We start from the raw sequence: 12,535 nt of genomic DNA on the forward strand, positions 1-12,535 counted from the left end.
GTAGGTCAGGACCCGAGAGTGGGATTCCAGTAGGTCAGGACCTGAGAGCGGGATTCCAGTAGGTCAGGACCTGAGAGCGGGATTCCAGTAGGTCAGGACCTGAGAGTGGGATTCCAGTAGTTCAGGACCTGAGAATGGGATTCCAGTAGTTCAGGACCTGAGAATGGGATTCCAGTAGGTCAGGACCTGAGAGCAGGATTCCAGTAGGTCAGGACCTGAGAGCAGGATTCCAGTAGTTCAGGACCTGAGAGTGGGATTCCAGTAGTTCAGGACTCGAGAGCGGGACTCCAGTAGGTCAGGACCTGAGAGTGGGATTCCAGTAGGTCAGGACCTGAGAGTGGGATTCCAGTAGGTCAGGACCCGAGAGTGGGATTCCAGTAGGTCAGGACCCGAGAGCGGGACTCCAGTAGGTCAGGACCCGAGAGTAGGATTCCAGTAGGTCAGGACCCGAGAGCGGGATTCCAGTAGGTCAGGACCGGAGAGCGGGATTCCAGTAGTTCAGGACCTGAGAGTAGGATTCCAGTAGGTCAGGACCTGAGAGTGGGATTCCAGTAGTTCAGGACCTGAGAGTAGGATTCCAGTAGGTCAGGACCCGAGAGTGGGATTCCAGTAGGTCAGGACCCGAGAGTGGGATTCCAGTAGGTCAGGACCTGAGAGTGGGATTCCAGTAGGTCAGGACCTGAGAGTGGGATTCCAGTAGGTCAGGACCCAAGAGCGGGATTCCAGTAGGTCAGGACCTGAGAGTGGGATTCCAGTAGGTCAGGACCTGAGAGTGGGATTCCAGTAGGTCAGGACCCGAGAGTGGGATTCCAGTAGGTCAGGACCCGAGAGCGTTATTCCAGTAGGTCAGGACCCGAGAGTGGGATTCCAGTAGCTCAGGACTCGAGAGTGGGATTCCAGTAGGTCAGGACCCAAGAGCGGGATTCCAGTAGGTCAGGACCTGAGAGTGGGATTCCAGTAGGTCAGGACCCGAGAGTGGGATTCCAGTAGCTCAGGACCCGAGAGTGGGATTCCAGTAGGTCAGGACCCAAGAGCGGGATTCCAGTAGGTCAGGACCTGAGAGTGGGATTCCAGTAGGTCAGGACCTGAGAGTGAGATTCCAGTAGGTCAGGACCTGAGAGCGGGATTCCAGTAGTTCAGGACCCGAGAGTGGGATTCCAGTAGTTCAGGACCCGAGAGCGGGAGTCCAGTAGTTCAGGACACGAGAGCGGGACTCCAGTAGGTCAGGACCTGAGAGCGGGATTCCAGTAGGTCAGGACCTGAGAGCGGGATTCCAGTGGGTCAGGACCCGAGAGCAGGATTCCAGTAGGTTAGGACCCGAGAGCGGGATTCCAGTAGGTCAGGACCCGAGAGCGGGATTCCAGTAGGTCAGGACCCGAGAGTGGGATTCCAGTAGGTCAGGACCCGAGAGTGGGATTCCAGTAGGTCAGGACCTGAGAGCGGGATTCCAGTAGGTCAGGACCTGAGAGCGGGATTCCAGTAGGTCAGGACCTGAGAGTGGGATTCCAGTAGTTCAGGACCTGAGAATGGGATTCCAGTAGTTCAGGACCTGAGAATGGGATTCCAGTAGGTCAGGACCTGAGAGCAGGATTCCAGTAGGTCAGGACCTGAGAGCAGGATTCCAGTAGTTCAGGACCTGAGAGTGGGATTCCAGTAGTTCAGGACTCGAGAGCGGGACTCCAGTAGGTCAGGACCTGAGAGTGGGATTCCAGTAGGTCAGGACCTGAGAGTGGGATTCCAGTAGGTCAGGACCCGAGAGTGGGATTCCAGTAGGTCAGGACCCGAGAGCGGGACTCCAGTAGGTCAGGACCCGAGAGTAGGATTCCAGTAGGTCAGGACCCGAGAGCGGGATTCCAGTAGGTCAGGACCTGAGAGTGGGATTCCAGTAGGTCAGGACCCGAGAGCGGGATTCCAGTAGGTCAGGACCTGAGAGTGGGATTCCAGTAGGTCAGGACCTGAGAGCGGGATGCCAGTAGGTCAGGACCTGAGAGTGGGATTCCAGTAGGTCAGGACCTGAGAGCGGGATTCCAGTAGGTCAGGACCTGAGAGTGGGATTCCAGTAGGTCAGGACCTGAGAGCAGGATTCCAGTAGGTCAGGACCTGAGAGCGGGATTCCAGTAGGTCAGGACCTGAGAGTGGGATTCCAGTAGGTCAGGACCCAAAAGCAGGATTCCAGTAGGTCAGGACCCGAGAGCAGGATTCCAGTAGGTCAGGACCTGAGAGTGGGATTCCAGTAGGTCAGGACCTGAGAGTGGGATTCCAGTAGGTCAGGACCTGAGAGTGGGATTCCAGTAGGTCAGGACCCGAGAGCAGGATTCCAGTAGGTCAGGACCCGAGAGTGGGAGTCCAGTAGGTCAGGACCTGAGTGTGGGACTCCAGTAGGTCAGGACCCGAGAGCAGGATTCCAGTAGGTCAGGACCTGAGAGTGGGATTCCAGTAGTTCAGGACCCGAGAGTGGGATTCCAGTAGTTCAGGACTCGAGAGCGGGACTCCAGTAGGTCAGGACCTGAGAGTGGGATTCCAGTAGGTCAGGACCCGAGAGCGGGACTCCAGTAGGTCAGGACCCGAGAGTAGGATTCCAGTAGGTCAGGACCCGAGAGCGGGATTCCAGTAGGTCAGGACCTGAGAGTGGGATTCCAGTAGGTCAGGACCCGAGAGCGGGATTCCAGTAGGTCAGGACCTGAGAGTGGGATTCCAGTAGGTCAGGACCTGAGAGCAGGATGCCAGTAGGTCAGGACCTGAGAGTGGGATTCCAGTAGGTCAGGACCTGAGAGTGGGATTCCAGTAGGTCAGGACCTGAGAGTGGGATTCCAGTAGGTCAGGACCTGAGAGCAGGATTCCAGTAGGTCAGGACCTGAGAGCGGGATTCCAGTAGGTCAGGACCTGAGAGTGGGATTCCAGTAGGTCAGGACCCGAGAGCAGGATTCCAGTAGGTCAGGACCCGAGAGCAGGATTCCAGTAGGTCAGGACCTGAGAGTGGGATTCCAGTAGGTCAGGACCCGAGAGCAGGATTCCAGTAGGTCAGGACCCGAGAGTGGGAGTCCAGTAGGTCAGGACCCGAGAGCGGGACTCCAGTAGGTCAGGACCCGAGAGTAGGATTCCAGTAGTTCAGGACCCGAGAGTGGGATTCCAGTAGGTCAGGACCTGAGAGTGGGATTCCAGTAGGTCAGGACTTGAGAGCAGGATTCCAGTAGGTCAGGACCATAGAGCGGGATTCCAGTAGGTCAGGACCTGAGAGTGGGATTCCAGTAGGTCAGGACCCGAGAGCAGGATTCCAGTAGGTCAGGACCTAAGTATGGGATTCCAGTAGGTCAGGACCTGAGAGTGGGATTCCAGTAGGTCAGGACCTGAGAGCGGGATTCCAGTAGGTCAGGACCATAGAGTGGGATTCCAGTAGTTCAGGACCTGAGAATGGGATTCCAGTAGGTCAGGACCTGAAAGCAGAATTCCAGTAGGTCAGGACCTGAGAGTGGGATTCCAGTAGTTCAGGACCTGAGAGTGGGATTCCAGTAGTTCAGGACCCGAGAGTGGGATTCCAGTAGGTCAGGACCTGAGAGTGGGATTCCAGTAGGTCAGGACCTGAGAGCAGGATTCCAGTAGGGCAGGACTAGAGAGCGGGATTCCAGTAGGTCAGGACCGGAGAGTGGGATTCCAGTAGGTCAGGACCTGAGAGCAGGATTCCAGTAGGTCAGGACCTGAGAGCAGGATTCCAGTAGTTCAGGACCTGAGAGTGGGATTCCAGTAGGTCAGGACCCGAGAGCGGGATTCCAGTAGGGCAGGACTAGAGAGCGGGATTCCAGTAGGTCAGGACCCGAGAGTGGGATTCCAGTAGGTCAGGACTCGAGAGTGGGATTCCAGTAGGTCAGGACCCGAGAGTGGGACTCCAGTAGGTCAGGACCTGAGAGTGGGATTCCAGTAGGTCAGGACCCGAGAGCAGGATTCCAGTAGGTCAGGACCCGAGAGTGGGACTCCAGTAGGTCAGGACCCGAGAGTGGGATTCCAGTAGGTCAGGACCCGAGAGCGGGATTCCAGTAGGTCAGGACCCGAGAGCAGGATTCCAGTAGGTCAGGACCTGAGAGTGGGATTCCAGTAGGTCAGGACCCGAGAGCAGGATTCCAGTAGGTCAGGACCCGAGAGTGGGAGTCCAGTAGGTCAGGACCTGAGTGTGGGACTCCAGTAGGTCAGGACCCGAGAGCAGGATTCCAGTAGGTCAGGACCTGAGAGTGGGATTCCAGTAGTTCAGGACCCGAGAGCAGGATTCCAGTAGGTCAGGACCCGAGAGCAGGATTCCAGTAGGTCAGGACCTGAGAGTGGGATTCCAGTAGGTCAGGACCCGAGAGCAGGATTCCAGTAGGTCAGAACCCGAGAGTGGGAGTCCAGTAGGTCAGGACCTGAGTGTGGGACTCCAGTAGGTCAGGACCCGAGAGCAGGATTCCAGTAGGTCAGGACCTGAGAGTGGGATTCCAGTAGTTCAGGACCGGAGAGTGGGATTCCAGTAGGTCAGGACCTGAGAGTGGGATTCCAGTAGTTCAGGACCCGAGAGTGGGATTCCAGGAGGTCAGGACCTGAGAGTGGGATTCCAGTAGGTCAGGACTTGAGAGCAGGATTCCAGTAGGTCAGGTCCATAGAGCGGGATTCCAGTAGGTCAGGACCTGAGAGTGGGATTCCAGTAGGTCAGGACCCGAGAGCAGGATTCCAGTAGGTCAGGACCTAAGGGTGGGATTCCAGTAGGTCAGGACCTGAGAGTGGGATTCCAGTAGGTCAGGACCTGAGAGCAGGATTCCAGTAGGTCAGGACCATAGAGTGGGATTCCAGTAGTTCAGGACCTGAGAATGGGATTCCAGTAGGTCAGGACCTGAGAGCAGGATTCCAGTAGGTCAGGACCTGAGAGCAGGATTCCAGTAGTTCAGGACCTGAGAGTGGGATTCCAGTAGTTCAGGACCCGAGAGTGGGATTCCAGTAGGTCAGGACCTGAGAGTGGGATTCCAGTAGGTCAGGACCTGAGAGCAGGATTCCAGTAGGGCAGGACTAGAGAGCGGGATTCCAGTAGGTCAGGACCCGAGAGTGGGATTCCAGTAGGTCAGGACCTGAGAGCAGGATTCCAGTAGGTCAGGACCTGAGAGCAGGATTCCAGTAGTTCAGGACCTGAGAGCGGGATTCCAGTAGGTCAGGACCCGAGAGCGGGATTCCAGTAGGGCAGGACTAGAGAGCGGGATTCCAGTAGGTCAGGACCCGAGAGTGGGATTCCAGTAGGTCAGGACCCGAGAGTGGGATTCCAGTAGGTCAGGACCCGAGAGTGGGACTCCAGTAGGTCAGGACCTGAGAGTGGGATTCCAGTAGGTCAGGACCCGAGAGCAGGATTCCAGTAGGTCAGGACCCGAGAGCGGGACTCCAGTAGGTCAGGACCCGAGAGTGGGACTCCAGTAGGTCAGGACCCGAGAGTGGGACTCCAGTAGGTCAGGACCCGAGAGTGGGATTCCAGTAGGTCAGGACCCGAGAGTGGGATTCCAGTAGGTCAGGACCCGAGAGCGGGATTCCAGTAGGTCAGGACCTGAGAGTGGGATTCCAGTAGGGCAGGACCCGAGAGTGGGATTCCAGTAGGTCAGGACCCGAGAGTGGGATTCCAGTAGGTCAGGACCCGAGAGTGGGATTCCAGTAGGTCAGGACCCGAGAGTGGGATTCCAGTAGGTCAGGACCCGAGAGTGGGATTCCAGTAGGTCAGGACCTGAGAGTGGGATTCCAGTAGGTCCGGACCTGAGAGCGGGATTCCAGTAGGTCAGGACCTGAGAGCGGGATTCCAGTAGGTCAGGACCTGAGAGTGGGATTCCAGTAGGTCAGGACCTGAGAGCAGGATTCCAGTAGGTCAGGACCTGAGAGTGGGATTCCAGTAGTTCAGGACCTGAGAGTGGGATTCCAGTAGGTCAGGACCTGAGAGTGGGATTCCAGTAGGTCAGAACCAAAGAGCAGGATTCCAGTAGGTCAGGACCCGAGAGCAGGATTCCAGTAGGTCAGGACCTGAGAGTGGGATTCCAGTAGTTCAGGACCTGAGAGTGGGATTCCAGTAGGTCAGGACCCAAGAGCGGGATTCCAGTAGGTCAGGACCGGAGAGCGGGATTCCAGTAGGTCAGGACCGGAGAGTGGGATTCCAGTAGGTCAGGACCCGAGAGTGGGATTCCAGTAGGTCAGGACCCGAGAGCGGGACTCCAGTAGGTCAGGACCCGAGAGCGGGACTCCAGTAGGTCAGGACCTGAGAGCGGGACTCCAGTAGGTCAGGACCCGAGAGTGGGATTCCAGTAGGTCAGGACCCGAGAGCAGGATTCCAGTAGGTCAGGACCTGAGAGTGGGATTCCAGTAGGTCAGGACCTGAGAGTGGGATTCCAGTAGGTCAGGACCTGAGAGTGGGATTCCAGTAGGTCAGGACCTGAGAGCAGGATTCCAGTAGGACAAGATCTGAAAGCAGGATTCCAGTAGGTCAGAACCAAAGAGCAGAATTCCAGTAGGTCAGGACCTGAGAGTGGGATTCCAGTAGGTCAGGACCTGAGAGTGGGACTCCAGTAGGTCAGGACCCGAGAGCAGGATTCCAGTAGGTCAGGACCTGAGAGTGGGATTCCAGTAGTTCAGGACCTGAGAGTGGGATTCCAGTAGGTCAGGACCTGAGAGTGGGATTCCAGTAGGTCAGGACCCGAGAGCGGGATTCCAGTAGGTCAGGACCCGAGAGTGGGATTCCAGTAGGTCAGGACCTGAGAGCAGGATGCCAGTAGGTCAGGACCTGAGAGTGGGATTCCAGTAGGTCAGGACCTGAGAGTGGGATTCCAGTAGGTCAGGACCTGAGAGTGGGATTCCAGTAGGTCAGGACCTGAGAGTGGGATTCCAGTAGGTCAGGACCCGAGAGCGGGACTCCAGTAGGTCAGGACCCGAGAGTGGGATTCCAGTAGGTCAGGACCCGAGAGTGGGATTCCAGTAGTTCAGGACCTGAGAGCGGGATTCCAGTAGGTTAGGACCCGAGAGTGGGATTCCAGTAGGTTAGGACCTGAGAGTGGGATTCCAGTAGGTCAGGACCCGAGAGTGGGATTCCAGTAGGTCAGGACCCGAGAGCGGGACTCCAGTAGGTCATGACCCGAGAGCGGGACTCCAGTAGGTCAGGACCCGAGAGCGGGATTCCAGTAGGTCAGGACCTGAGAGTGGGATTCCAGTAGGTCAGGACCTGAGAGTGGGATTCCAGTAGGTCAGGACCCGAGAGCGGGACTCCAGTAGGTCAGGACCCGAGAGCGGGACTCCAGTAGGTCAGGACCTGAGAGTGGTGGGATTCCAGTAGGTCAGGACCCGAGAGCAGGACTCCAGTAGGTCAGGACCTGAGAGTGGGATTCCAGTAGGTCAGGACCAGAGAGCGGGATTCCAGTAGGTCAGGTCCTGAGAGCAGGATTCCAGTAGGACAGGATCTGAAAGCAGGATTCCAGTAGGTCAGAACCAAAGAGCAGGATTCCAGTAGGTCAGGACCTGAGAGTGGGATTCCAGTAGGTCAGGACCCGAGAGCGGGACTCCAGTAGGTCAGGACCCGAGAGCGGGACTCCAGTAGGTCAGGACCTGAGAGTGGTGGGATTCCAGTAGGTCAGGACCCGAGAGCGGGACTCCAGTAGGTCAGGACCTGAGAGTGGGATTCCAGTAGGTCAGGACCAGAGAGCTGGATTCCAGTAGGTCAGGACCTGAGAGCAGGATTCCAGTAGGACAAGATCTGAAAGCAGGATTCCAGTAGGTCAGAACCAAAGAGCAGGATTCCAGTAGGTCAGGACCTGAGAGTGGGATTCCAGTAGGTCAGGACCCGAGAGCGGGACTCCAGTAGGTCAGGACCCGAGAGCGGGACTCCAGTAGGTCAGGACCTGAGAGTGGGATTCCAGTAGGTCAGGACCCGAGAGCGGGACTCCAGTAGGTCAGGACCTGAGAGTGGGATTCCAGTAGGTCAGGACCAGAGAGCGGGATTCCAGTAGGTCAGGACCTGAGAGCAGGATTCCAGTAGGACAAGATCTGAAAGCAGGATTCCAGTAGGTCAGAACCAAAGAGCAGGATTCCAGTAGGTCAGGACCTGAGAGTGGGATTCCAGTAGGTCAGGACCCGAGAGCGGGACTCCAGTAGGTCAGGACCTGAGAGTGGGATTCCAGTAGGTCAGGACCAGAGAGCGGGATTCCAGTAGGTCAGGACCTGAGAGCAGGATTCCAGTAGGACAAGATCTGAAAGCAGGATTCCAGTAGGTCAGAACCAAAGAGCAGGATTCCAGTAGGTCAGGACCTGAGAGTGAGATTCCAGTAGGTTAGGACCCAAGAGCGGGATTCCAGTAGGTCAGGACCTGAGAGTGGGATTCCAGTAGGTCAGGACCTGAGAGTAGGATTCCAGTAGGTCAGGACCCGAGAGCGGGATTCCAGTAGGTCAGGACCCGAGATCAGGATTCCAGTAGTTCAGGACCAGAGAGCTAGATTCCAGTAGGTCAGGACCTGAGAGTGGGATTCCAGTAGGTCAGGACCTGAGAGTGGGATTCCAGTAGGTCAGGACCCGAGAGCTTGATTCCAGTAGGTCAGGACCCAAGAGCGGAATTCCAGTAGGTCAGGACCCGAGAGCGGGATTCCAGTAGCTCAGGACTCGAGAGCAGGATTCCAGTAGGTCAGGACCCGAGAGTGGGATTCCAGTAGGTCAGGACCTGAGAGTGGGATTCCAGTAGGTCAGGACCCAAGAGCGGTATTCCAGTAGGTCAGGACCCGAGAGCGGGATTCCAGTAGCTCAGGACCTGAGCGCAGGATTCCAGTAGGTCAGGACCCGAGAGTGGGATTCCAGTAGGTCAGGACCTGAGAGTGGGATTCCAGTAGTTCAGAACCTGAGGGTGGGATTCCAGTAGGTCAGGACCCGAGAGAGGGATTTCAGTAGGTCAGGATCTGAGAGTGGGATTCCAGTAGTTCAGGACCCGAGAGCTTGATTCCAGTAGGTCAGGACCCAAGAGCGGTATTCCAGTAGGTCAGGACCCGAGAGTGGGATTCCTGTAGCTCAGGACCCGAGAGTGGGATTCCAGTAGGTCAGGACCCAAGAGCGGGATTCCAGTAGGTCAGGACGTGAGAGTGGGATTCCAGTAGGTCAGGACCTGAGAGTGGGATTCCAGTAGGTCAGGACCCGAGAGCGGGATTCCAGTAGGTCAGGACCGGAGAGCGGGATTCCAGTAGTTCAGGACCTGAGAGTAGGATTCCAGTAGGTCAGGACCTGAGAGTGGGATTCCAGTAGGTCAGGACCCGAGAGTGGGATTCCAGTAGGTCAGGACCCGAGAGTGGGATTCCAGTAGGTCAGGACCCGAGAGTGGGATTCCAGTAGGTCAGGACCCGAGAGCGGGATTCCAGTAGGTCAGGACCGGAGAGCGGGATTCCAGTAGTTCAGGACCTGAGAGTAGGATTCCAGTAGGTCAGGACCTGAGAGTGGGATTCCAGTAGTTCAGGACCTGAGAGTAGGATTCCAGTAGGTCAGGACCCGAGAGTGGGATTCCAGTAGGTCAGGACCCGAGAGTGGGATTCCAGTAGGTCAGGACCTGAGAGTGGGATTCCAGTAGGTCAGGACCTGAGAGTGGGATTCCAGTAGGTCAGGACCCAAGAGCGGGATTCCAGTAGGTCAGGACCTGAGAGTGGGATTCCAGTAGGTCAGGACCTGAGAGTGGGATTCCAGTAGGTCAGGACCCGAGAGTGGGATTCCAGTAGGTCAGGACCCGAGAGCGGTATTCCAGTAGGTCAGGACCCGAGAGTGGGATTCCAGTAGCTCAGGACTCGAGAGCGGGATTCCAGTAGGTCAGGACCTGAGAGTGGGATTCCAGTAGGTCAGGACCCGAGAGTGGGATTCCAGTAGCTCAGGACCCGAGAGTGGGATTCCAGTAGGTCAGGACCCAAGAGCGGGATTCCAGTAGGTCAGGACCTAAGAGTGGGATTCCAGTAGGTCAGGACCTGAGAGTGAGATTCCAGTAGGTCAGGACCTGAGAGCGGGATTCCAGTAGTTCAGGACCCGAGAGTGGGATTCCAGTAGTTCAGGACCCGAGAGCGGGAGTCCAGTAGTTCAGGACACGAGAGCGGGACTCCAGTAGGTCAGGACCTGAGAGCGGGATTCCAGTAGGTCAGGACCTGAGAGCGGGATTCCAGTGGGTCAGGACCCGAGAGCAGGATTCCAGTAGGTTAGGACCCGAGAGCGGGATTCCAGTAGGTCAGGACCCGAGAGCGGGATTCCAGTAGGTCAGGACCCGAGAGTGGGATTCCAGTAGGTCAGGACCCGAGAGTGGGATTCCAGTAGGTCAGGACCTGAGAGCGGGATTCCAGTAGGTCAGGACCTGAGAGTGGGATTCCAGTAGTTTAGGACCTGAGAATGGGATTCCAGTAGTTCAGGACCTGAGAATGGGATTCCAGTAGGTCAGGACCTGAGAGCAGGATTCCAGTAGGTCAGGACCTGAGAGCAGGATTCCAGTAGTTCAGGACCTGAGAGTGGGATTCCAGTAGTTCAGGACTCGAGAGCGGGACTCCAGTAGGTCAGGACCTGAGAGTGGGATTCCAGTAGGTCAGGACCTGAGAGTGGGATTCCAGTAGGTCAGGACCCGAGAGTGGGACTCCAGTAGGTCAGGACCCGAGAGTGGGACTCCAGTAGGTCAGGACCCGAGAGTGGGACTCCAGTAGGTCAGGACCCGAGAGTGGGATTCCAGTAGGTCAGGACCCGAGAGTGGGATTCCAGTAGGTCAGGACCCGAGAGTGGGATTCCAGTAGGTCAGGACCAGAGAGCGGGATTCCAGTAGGGCAGGACCAGAGAGCGGGATTCCAGTAGGTCAGGACCTGAGAGTGGGACTCCAGTAGGTCGGGACCCGAGAGTGGGATTCCAGTAGGTCAGGACCCGAGAGTGGGATTCCAGTAGGTCAGGACCCGAGAGTGGGATTCCAGTAGGTCAGGACCCGAGAGTGGGATTCCAGTAGGTCAGGACCCGAGAGTGGGATTCCAGTAGGTCAGGACCCGAGAGTGGGATTCCAGTAGGTCAGGACCTGAGAGTGGGATTCCAGTAGGTCAGGACCCGAGAGTGGGATTCCAGTAGGTCAGGACCCGAGAGTGGGATTCCAGTAGGTCAGGACCCGAGAGCAGGATTCCAGTAGGTCAGGACCTGAGAGTGGGATTCCAGTAGTTCAGGACCTGAGAGTGGGATTCCAGTAGGTCAGGACCCAAGAGCGGGATTCCAGTAGGTCAGGACCTGAGAGTGGGATTCCAGTAGGTCAGGACCTGAGAGTGGGATTCCAGTAGGTCAGGACCCGAGAGCGGGACTCCAGTAGGTCAGGACCCGAGAGCGGGACTCCAGTAGGTCAGGACCCGAGAGTGGGATTCCAGTAGGTCAGGACCCGAGAGTGGGATTCCAGTAGGTCAGGACCTGAGAGTGATGTTCCAGTAGGTCAGGACCCGAGAGCAGGATTCCAGTAGGTCAGGACCTGAGAGTGGGATTCCAGTAGGTCAGGACCTGAGAGTGGGATTCCAGTAGGTCAGGACCCGAGAGTGGGACTCCAGTAGGTCAGGACCTGAGAGCAGGATTCCAGTAGGACAAGATCTGAAAGCAGGATTCCAGTAGGTCAGAACCAAAGAGCAGGATTCCAGTAGGTCAGGACCTGAGAGTGGGATTCCAGTAGGTCAGGACCTGAGAGTGGGACTCCAGTAGGTCAGGACCCGAGAGCAGGATTCCAGTAGGTCAGGACCTGAGAGTGGGATTCCAGTAGTTCAGGACCTGAGAGTGGGATTCCAGTAGGTCAGGACCTGAGAGTGGGATTCCAGTAGGTCAGGACCTGAGAGTGGGATTCCAGTAGGTCAGGACCTGAGAGTGGGATTCCAGTAGTTCAGGACCTGAGAGTGGGATTCCAGTAGGTCAGGACCTGAGAGTGGGATTCCAGTAGGTCAGGACCCGAGAGTGGGATTCCAGTAGGTCAGGACCTGAGAGCAGGATGCCAGTAGGTCAGGACCTGAGAGTGGGATTCCAGTAGGTCAGGACCTGAGAGTGGGATTCCAGTAGGTCAGGACCTGAGAGTGGGATTCCAGTAGGTCAGGACCTGAGAGTGGGATTCCAGTAGGTCAGGACCTGAGAGTGGGATTCCAGTAGGTCAGGACCCGAGAGCGGGACTCCAGTAGGTCAGGACCTGAGAGCGGGATTCCAGTAGTTCAGGACCTGAGAGTGGGATTCCAGTAGGTCAGGACCCAAGAGCGAGATTCCAGTAGGACAGGACAAGAGAGCGGGATTCCAGTAGGTCAGGACCTGAGAGTGGGATTCCAGTAGGTCAGGACCTGAGAGTGGGATTCCAGTAGGTCAGGACCCGAGAGCGGGACTCCAGTAGGTCAGGACCCGAGAGCGGGACTCCAGTAGGTCAGGACCTGAGAGTGGTGGGATTCCAGTAGGTCAGGACCCGAGAGCAGGACTCCAGTAGGTCAGGACCAGAGAGCGGGATTCCAGTAGGTCAGGTCCTGAGAGCAGGATTCCAGTAGGACAAGATCTGAAAGCAGGATTC

Source organism: Hyperolius riggenbachi, chromosome 2 (assembly GCF_040937935.1).
Source record: "Hyperolius riggenbachi isolate aHypRig1 chromosome 2, aHypRig1.pri, whole genome shotgun sequence".
Taxonomy (NCBI): Eukaryota; Metazoa; Chordata; class Amphibia; order Anura; family Hyperoliidae; genus Hyperolius; species Hyperolius riggenbachi.